At 38.8% G+C, this 10,212-nt stretch overlaps 1 pseudogene; it reads right to left on the bottom strand.

The window, feature by feature from the left end:
* Window positions 1–248: 248 nt before the first annotated feature.
* Window positions 249–8,240, bottom strand: LOC109458679 (histone-lysine N-methyltransferase SETMAR; annotated as a pseudogene).
* Between the last annotated feature and the right edge of the window lie 1,972 nt (window positions 8,241–10,212).

Here is a 10,212-nt window from a genome sequence, read left to right on the forward strand (position 1 = left end):
AAATACCAGTAAGAATTATTTCATAAAAGAGTCCAAGGAAAGGATATGTCTGAGAGTGCCTAGGCATGCAGATGAAACTGCCCCTGTCCTGAAGTCTTCAACCTCAAACTAGTCTAGGTGACATGGCCACTTCTCTCGTTATTTAAGATTTCACTGTCAGATATGAAAGGTATTAGACTAGTGCAAAAGTAATTGCGGTTTTGGACTGTGAATTTTAAATCATTATATTAGGGTCAAACACACCTTTATTAATCAAAATAGGAACCATTACAATCAACACATTTTTGCCAATGAGAAATAAGTTTGTTTATTCCTATAACATAAAAATACATGCTTTGGGATTCGACTAACGCTTGGAAAGCATATTCGGCATCCTGTGCATTGTGGAAGCATTTTCTCTGCAAAAGGTTGTGGAGACGCTTGAAGAAGTGATAGTTGTTGGTGAGAGGTCAGGTGAATATGGCGGATGAGGCAAAACTTCACAGCCCAATTCGGTCAACTTTTGAAGCATTGGGTGTGCGACGTGTGGTCAGGTATGGTCGTGGAGAAGAATTGGGCCCTTTTTGTTGACCAATGCCAGATGTAGGCATTGCAGTTTTCGGGGCATCTTATCGATTTGCTGAGCATACTTCTCAGATGTAACGGTTTTGCCGGGATCAGAAAACTGTGGTGGATCAGACCGGCAACAGACCACCAAACAGTGTCCATGACCTTGTTTTGGTGCAAGTTTGGCTTGAGGAAGTGCTTTAGGGCTTCTTCTTGGTCCAACCACTGTGCTGGTCATAGCCAGTTGTCGTATAAAATCCACTTTTTGTCGCATATCACAATCCAATCCAGAAATGGTTTGTTGTTGCATAAAATAAGAGAACACGGCACTTTAAAATGACAATTCTTTTGATTTTCAGTCAGCTCCTAAGGCACCCGCTTATTGAGCTTTTTTACCTTTCCAATTTGCTTCAAATGCTGAATGACTGTAGAATGGTCGATGTTGAGTTCTTTGGCAACTTGTTGTATAGTTGTAAGAGATCAACTTCGATGATTGCTCTCAATTGGTCGTTGTCAACTTCCCATGGCCGGCCACTGCACTCCTCATCCTCAAGGCTCTCATCTCCGTTGCAAAATTTCTTGAACCACCACTGCGCTGTATGTTCGTTAGCAATTCCTGGGCCAAACGGGTTGTTGATGTTGTGAGTTGTCTCCGCTGCTATACGACCCATTTTGAACTCGAATAAGAAAATCACTTGAATTTGCTTTCGTCTAACATCATTTCCATAATCTAAAACAAATATAAGATAAACAGCAAGTAATAAGAATTAGCACAAAAACATAAAGCGAGAAATGTGCATTAAAAGGATGTATAACATAACCACATTTATTGAAGAATGTATTCCAATGTTAAATGGCAAATTTCAACAATGTAAAAACTGCAATTACATTTGTACCAACCTAATACTCAAGCGTGCGATGCTGCAAGCAATTAGGAGTTTATGCAACTGCATGTTACATAGAATGTATACGTGAGACTGTTGGTAAATTTTCCTAAACTTTCCTCAAGTTTTCATGTTTTATTAGAAATTTCCCACAGTGTCAACATAGAAATAAATTTGGCTTTAGAAAACAGGAAAATTAGATTTAAACCTTAGTTGTTTCTTCCTTATTATTTGTGATTTGGCTAGCTCCCGTCTTTGCTCTAAGCCTCAGTTTCCATATGTTAAAATGCGGATAACAGCAGTCTCCTTGCCTTTCATATAGGATGGCTCTGATGTTCAAATGTGACATAGATAAAAGAGTATTTCAAAACTGGAATATGTTTAAGAAGCTTGAAAACCTTAAGATTTTATTTTTCTTTAGTTAGTCAGAAAACTCCATTCCTTGGATAAGTGGTAGTTTACTATTTATAATAATTAAAGTCTGACTTACTAAAAATAATTGTACTCTTGCTGGATATGAAGAAATGACAGTGAGACTTTAAGCCATTTCATAAAGAAAGAGGAATATAATTACAATAGACTGTGGAGTCACAGAGCTTGTCTGCTTTTTTAAAATGCCTAGTTTGAAATCCCCTTTGTTTGTGGGCACCAGTAGTGATCGGAATAGCAGTGACATCACTTTGACATGGTGACAGCCCACGAGGCATTATCAAAGAGATGGATAATATTTTTAAACGATCATGTGTTACCATTATTCTGGTACCGAGCATTCTCTCTGCCTGGGACAAAGGTTGTGCAGCAGCTGCAATTCCGAGCTGAGTCAGGGCACCCAATGTGCCTTCAGAACAGCATGGTCTTTCTTGATAACAGATGACACAAAGGCATCCTTCCTATGGGGAGGGGAGGAGGGTGGAGAGCAACACTGACAAGGAAAAAAGGCAGATCCCTTCCAAGATAGCTCAGCCTAGCTTAACCCTGCTTCCACTGTTTTCAGAGAATAAAGAAAAGAAAAAAGCTTATCTTCCTTATGTTCAATCACCAGAGGTTTACTGTTGTTTCATCGGTAAAATGCATTTTGCACAATTGCAATCCTCGGCTATGAGGCTGTGGGGATTCTGGGACAATGTTGGTATTTTTAAACATTTGTTTGAAGGAAAGAAATGCACACGCCAGTGATTTCCATTTACTCTATTGAATCCTTTATGATCAAACATTTGAGGAGTCCAGCTAAAAACATGTAGATAATATCCTTTATACCATTCTTGTCCTTTGGTTAAAATGTCATCAATAGCATCAAACAATTTTTTTTCTTTCCATTCTTTTCATTTAAACCATTGTTCCAATTCCCTCCTGCTCATCCTGCCCATTCTTGAAGCTAAACATGATTCTGATATCCTACATCATAAAAATGCTTCCTTTGATTCTATTCCTCTTTTAAGTACTAGAGTAAACTGGTTTAAGTACAAGCTTTGGCGTCTAGCACATACAGGTTTGGGTCTCTACATCCAAACTTGTCATCTGTATGACTTAATTTATTGCCCTTAACACTGGGTTTTCATATCTGTAAAATGAGGATGATGGTAGTACATACTTCAAAAGTTGTGAGGGTTAAATCAGATATGGGATATAAAGGGCTAGGTACCATGCCTGTCACACTTAAGCTCCCCCCTTTTTAAATTCATCACAGCAATTCTTCGTTAGTGTAAATGCCTTGAGTGCAAGGAAGAATCCTGTTCTTTTGATTCACAGCTATACCCAGATTTCTTAGATTAGTGTCTGGCACGTAGTAGATGCTCAATATATATTTAGTTGAAAGAATGAAGAAAAGAGATACATAATCTTCACTTACAATCTCTATATCCTCTTCTCCCCTTTACCTCCTCTAGGAAGGGAGGGTACCTACTATAGTGCTTAAGAGCCCATTTACCTGTCCTTGAATCTCAAGTCTGCCACTTACAAGTTGTATGACCAGAGGCAAGTTTCTCAAGCTCTAGCCTCAGCTTCCTTATCTGTCAAATGTGGATGGTAATAGTAATAAGAGTCCCTGTGGGATAGGGTTGTGAGAACTGAGGAGTAAATGCTTGCAAAGTGCTGAGGGCAGTGCAGTTTACATCCTGAGCACTATGCAAGTGCAGTGATTGCTACTATTATGATTTGACTCACCCAGACTTTCACTCATCATTCTTTTATACCACTTTCTGTCCTGGGTGGATGTTTTATGATTTGTCATGTCTCTGTTATTCACTCTTATTTCCCCAAAATTAACTATGGGGCTGGCTCATGTTAACTGTTAAACACATGTATTTCAGAAGAGTATTCCTCCCTGCGGCTTAAATAACTCCAAAAGGTGTTCTGGCAATCGCACTCATCCCCGTGACCCTAGAACCTCCCACATACAGACCCCTCCATCTGGCATCCATTTGTTCATTTTCAAGTTCATTTCAAGTTCAGAAAACTTGCTGTACTTATGACCTGCTCATAAACTTTCCATTCTAAAGACTAGCTTGTGCCATCTCCTAGAGTTCCTATCTTATTTAATAATATAATAAGTACCAACACCACTCCCCTACCCTATATTATATTAATAATTGTTGATACTATTTTGATATTGCTATCTTTTCTTTGACCTTGGGCAAATCATTTAATTTGTGTGCCTCCATTTCCTTGTAAAATGGGACTACAAACAGGACTCTTCAGCATTTTCTGTGGTTTCTATCTTTTGTGCATCCATTCATGTAACAAGGTGCTTAGAACAAGGCTTATCACCCCATAAACGCTCTTACTGCTTTTGAAATTTGATCTTCTCTTTCAGGCCTAGTTGAGGTCTTCGCTGATTATATATGGCTTTAGCACTCAAATAGGTACATGTTTAACAGGTGATCGGTACACTTTGTAACTTCGATCATTTCTAACAAGGGAAGACTACCTTAAGGATCAGTCCTCCTTGTGCAAATCCAGATGTGGAGTCTTGATCAGAGTACACAGAAAGTATTTGATACTTTGAATCCTGATCAGATTAACATGGATAGCTTCCTGCATGTTTAAAAGACTATGTTTTCTTCAGTATTTCACCTTTACATAGGTCCTGTTTTTTTTTTTTTTTTTTTCTACTGTTTTATGTTTACCACATTAACTCCTTGCCTGAATGTTTCTCTTTTCCTGGAATGATCTGCCCCTGATTTCCATTTCATTATCAAGATCCAAGTCAAATGACGTTTTCTCTAGTCTGTCAGGAACTTCCCTTCACTTTTGTGCTTTACCTGTAAACTGCATGTCAATTATACATGTTTAATTTATTACATTGTCAGTATTTATGCACTGTTTATTTACATACCTGTTTTCTCAGACAAAATTTGATAGCCCATGCTTTAAGCATTCCTATTTTCATAGTGCACAACACATGGGTTCCCATATAATAAGTGCTCAATAAATGCTTATTGAATTAAACTCAATTTTCAAGAGTAGATTTTATTAATGATAAGGAAAGTTGTTAATGTGCAAGCTCTTTAACTAAAGTGCAATTGAAGAGCCAAATTGAAGAATCTACTAGGTAATTTTAATACCATGGTGATTCATCTGTTTTCTTGAATGCAAAATTATCTCAGATGGCTGGAACTTTTTTAAGATTCAGAAATGAGGTATAAGGAATTCATGTACTGAAAGGGGAAGGGAAACATAAATTCAATACTTTTGAAGGTCTCCTAAGAGCTTCCTTTCTGTTGGTGGATATAAGATATAGTCATAAATAAACAAATAATAAAACCAGAACTTAATAAGATATAGATACTAGTAAAGAACACAAAAGAGAAAAGACATTATGCTATGGGAGTTCATAGGTTTTGCTTTGGAGGTAAGCCAGAGGGGCCATATCTAAGTCTAAGTGTGCCATGTGTGTGTGTTTTTGTTGTTGTTGTTAGACAAAATAGTCTTTATTCAGCATCGAGTTTACACAGATTTAAGAAAGGGTATAGGATAGGCAACAACCTAGAACACTTACAAAGGTATGACCATGGTCTTGTAACTCCCAGGAAGTTTTCAATCTCCCAGTCACTTAGCACTTACAGGACCATAAAAACAGGAGGCTGAGGGAGTGTGCTCTATCCATCTTGCCTCAGAAAGCCCTTCGACCTCGATTTTTACCTAATCATGCGGCCCGTCCAGGAATTTCTGACGTTGATAATCCAGTGGCCAACCTGAGGCCTCGGTGCTTCAGAAGAGGGAGTTGTCCAGATTTGTTGGCAGAAGAACTTGAACACACCTTTCCAGTCACACAGTTGAGAGCTCTGGCCACTATCACAATGAACCAAAATCAGGATTGTGTCTGACAAGTCCTCATTTTCTCCTGGGAACACTGGGACAGGAAAATTTAAAACAGGGCAGTTCCTCAAATGCTGTGCGTACATATAATCCACGTGGTACTTTCTTTGTCATTCGTTTTCAACCTCGTTCAGCATTTTTGTGAAATCAAATTTATTGGGGTGACATCAGTTAGTAAAATTATATAGGTTTCAAGTGTACAGTTCTATCATACATCATCTATATATTGCACCCAGAGTTAGTTCTCCTTCCATCACCACATATTTGACCCCTTTCTACCACTCCCTTCTACTTGAACATTGGTAACCACTAAACTGTGTCCTGAGTTTTTGTTTGTTTTTTAGTCTTGTTCATTTGTTGCTTTCAATTTTATTCACATATGAGTGAAATCACATGGTTCTTGACTTTTTCTGTCTGACTGATTGTGCTTAGCACTATAATCTCAAGATCCATCCACGTTGTTTCAAATGGCAGTATTTCATCTTTTCTTATGAACTTCGTTCAGCATTTAACTCAGTAGTTACGTGGTGCTCAACAACTGCTACCTGGATTAAAAAAATGACCATATAAATGGTATCACTACAGTTTTTATAATAACAATTGGAAGAGTGTGCATGTTTTATTTATTCATCTATGAATCATTTATTGAGTGCCTACTAAGTTTCTAGCTTTGAAGTTAGTGCGTTGGAAGCCACTCTAGATTTTGTTTTCTTTTTTTCTCTTCTTAAAACCCAGAGTCACAAAGTCACATCAGTTCCACCCAATTAATATATGTCCCATCCCCTTTATTCTCACAATCCTAATTCATGTACTTATTATTTTACACCTAGATGAGTACCTTAGTGGTCTGCCTACTTTGACTTTACTATCTAAACCACCCACCATATAATGGCCAGAGGAATCTTCACCTCATGTAAATCTGATCATGCCATTCTTCTGTTCACACTTCTTCATTGGTTCTTTAAATCTCCCTTCCTTTCGTCAGTCTGCCCTTCTATCCTAATGCTCATCTCTGCACTGATATACTTTGTTGTTTTTGCCATTCCATAGCAGAAACAAAGTGCATGATTTTATCATTCTCACTGTCACCTCTCTGATTTTTTCAAAATATTTTTCAAAGTGATTTTAAGTCGTATTTTTAAAGAAAAATAAATTTTTCAGATTGATTTTAAGTTTACAGCAAAATTGAGCAGAAGGTAGAGATATCCCATATACCCCTCGCCCCCACACATGCATAGCCTCTCCATCAATATCCCCACCAGAGTGGTAGATTTGTTATAGTCAACTGATACGTCATTATCATCCAAAGGTCCGTGACATTTTAGTTTCTTGTTCTCTCTTCAGTATATTTCTGGGTTCTTTTTAAGAAAGGTCATCCCATGTTCCATTAAGCATATGCTTTAATTCATTTTAAAAATCCTGATTGAGCTTTTTCTGATCACTATGTGAGGCACTGGGACGGGACATAGATAGATGCAGTCCCAGGCCTTGGGTGAGTATGTGCTGCTTCCTGATCACAGACACTGGCCTTCACCAGAATGAGTATAGTGAATAATTGGTGATCATTATAAAAGGGTCAATAAACAGGAGTGCTTACACATGTTCCTAGTATTTTCTGTTTTCTGACTTATGTTTTCAGAGATATCTAATGTGTCCCATAAAATGACTAAGGGTACCAAAGTGCACACCATGCCTCCTTGGGCTGGAATCACCTATCTAGTTGGAATTGGCCGTTTCAGCTATAATGTCTATCTGTGTTGGTCACAGCCTTTGTCCTGGCTCAACTTGAACTCTTACCCCATACTTCATGACCTGTTCCAAATCATCCAAGTTTCTGACATCTTAGTTAGGGATTCATACCTAATGTTTGGGAGAAAGCTCAGACCTGATCCTCTCTCTCTTTTTTTTTTTTACCATTGGTTTGTTTTCTGCACTATAATTATATCTCCTTGAAACTAAATTGGCATAATTTTCCTTGGGCAAATAGTTCATTAATTTGGCATAGTCTCTGAAGTTATATATATGAATCTATACGTATCCTTGACTGTAGTACCTGTTTGGGTTAACTCTAGCCTCATTCGCAGGCCTAAAGTACTCACTATGGTTTCCAGACCTTTCCACCACTTCATTGCTATGGGCAATGTAATATATTTGAAATATGGAGGACAAGCATTTTACCCTTTTCCCTGCCCTTTCTGTTATTAATAATCACTGTGACTTTTCAAAGTCTCACCCGTCTCCCTCCACCCGCCTCTCCCTGGAAGTGTCCTGTCTCCTGTCTAATTAATGACCATAGTTTACAGACAGTGCAGCTGTCTACACATATGGTTCATTACCCTGAAGACAGAAAACGATGTAAGAGTTGAAGGTTTCTTTCTCAGGGTTCTTTGGGCAACTATGAAGGATGAAATCATTAATGTGACTTTTAACTAAAACAGGGGCTTGTGGTATTGCATCATCTTTTTGTACTTCTAGTGCATACTCTAGCGGCATTCTAGCTTTTAAATCAGGGTTTATTAGCTTTTGTTTATAGCTAAATTTGCTTGGCGCCAGAGAGAACTAAAAAATAATAATAAAACAATTTACAGTGTATCTGAGTTTTCTAAATGTCTCACATTTAGGGTGAACTACCAGCCATAAAATGAATTAATTAGAAAACAGGACTCAGTATTTTCCTAGAAAGACAGCAGGCTGTCATTAGGGCAGCTGACATGTTTTAAAGAAGGGTGTCGTTTATAAGCCTAAAGAGGGGGAGTTTTGGGGTGCTTCATAGAGTTGCCTTTATTCATGTATGTGACACATATTTATTCATACTGTTTGCCGAGACTGTTCTAGGTGCTGGGTACTTGTGGGGACAGAGTCCCAGAGAGCGGTTTCCAGGCTCTCAGCCTCACGTGGAAGTGTGCTGGCTCGGTTGTTGGATGGCCATCCGCTGTGGTCGGATAGGCATCTGCTATGGCTAGTTGGCCATCAGCTGTAACCAGTGAGCCATTAGCCACTAATATAACTGCTGTGGCTACACTGGCAAGAGGGGTTGGTTGGTTGGCAGAGAAACTAATGAGGATTGCGGCTAGCAAGTGGGATTAGCAAGTGTGGATGGCAGATTGTGGATCATGTGGATCCTACTTCCTGTGTCTCCAATCCAGCCGCCAGCGAGCATATAGTGGTATGACTCCCGTATCTATGGCTCTGTTGTTCCTTTTTCACCTCATCATCTCCTGTGTTCTTGTGCGGGGAGCAGGAGCTGAGTCCCTGCATGACAGTACTAGTGAATAAGAACTACTCCTTGCCCCCTAAGGAATCAAAGGATTGTTTTATTCTTTTGGTACTAATATAATAAGATTGTTTTGCCAGCCTCTCTGTCCAACTTCTACCACCTCACAGGAATCCCTGGTAATTGTGGCTATTGTTTTTAGTCCCTGCTCTTCCCAGTCTCTTAAGTTGTCCCTTAGTTATTGACATGTGACTAACTCCTCCTGGTTAATTTCACGTCTGGGTCCTGTGCTAGTGCTGCTCAATCAGGTGAGGTGGTACAGTTACCTCATGCCGACGTGCTACTGAGGAGGGAACTAATTATGGCTTGTGTGCCTGGAGTGGACCTGAAAAATTGGTGCTGACTAAAAGCATATTGTTTTCCACTCTCTTGTTGCTTTTGCCTCAGTTTTTTGCCCTACTCTTTTTTTTTTTTTTTTTTTTTTTTAATTGAGTATCTATTCTAAACTTTCCAACTTGACTACCACTTAATGAGCTCTAGTTCATGACCCAGGACTCTCCTGGCGAGATCTTCTTTTCCTTTTCATCTCTTTCATTTGTTATTTTCTCCCTGCTCATCCTTTAAATCAGGGGTTTGCGATCTGGCCTCTACAATCCTTACAGGGTCTTTGGATAGACATCATGAAATGGTGGCCTGGAATCACACCAACAGATTGTTTTATGTGTGCCTGTATTTCTTTCATGTTCTCAAAGTGACCCCAAAATACACTCTAATAACAAATTTCAACCTTTATAGTTTTTACTCCATATTTTTGTCTTTCTCTGAGCAGTTGCCATCATGGTTACAGCATTCATTACCACGTAAGTACCAGTCATTCTCAAATTGTATTTCCAGATCAGCATTCACTCCTACTTACCTTCATCTACCTACAGGATATCTTTCTAGGAGTCTCACAGGCTACTCATGTCTTATCCTGACTTATTGTCCTATTGTTTTCTTCTCATAACTTTTGTTTCTTGCTTCCTCTGATTGTTTTAGAGAGAGCTATTCTTAGCCAAGACAGGTAGGACAGAAATCTTAAGCGGGCCTCTTTCCCTCATCCCTGCCTTTATACCAATATGTATATACCATATATTGTACCAATTTTTTTATCGTACCTAAATCTCCTTATCCCTATATCCTCTACTACTGCTGCTGCCTTATTGAAAACTCTTAGCTCTGTCTGTGTCTATTTCTGATACCCTCCAAAGT

The sequence above is a fragment of the Rhinolophus sinicus genome, linkage group LG06 (assembly GCF_036562045.2).
Source record: "Rhinolophus sinicus isolate RSC01 linkage group LG06, ASM3656204v1, whole genome shotgun sequence".
Taxonomy (NCBI): Eukaryota; Metazoa; Chordata; class Mammalia; order Chiroptera; family Rhinolophidae; genus Rhinolophus; species Rhinolophus sinicus.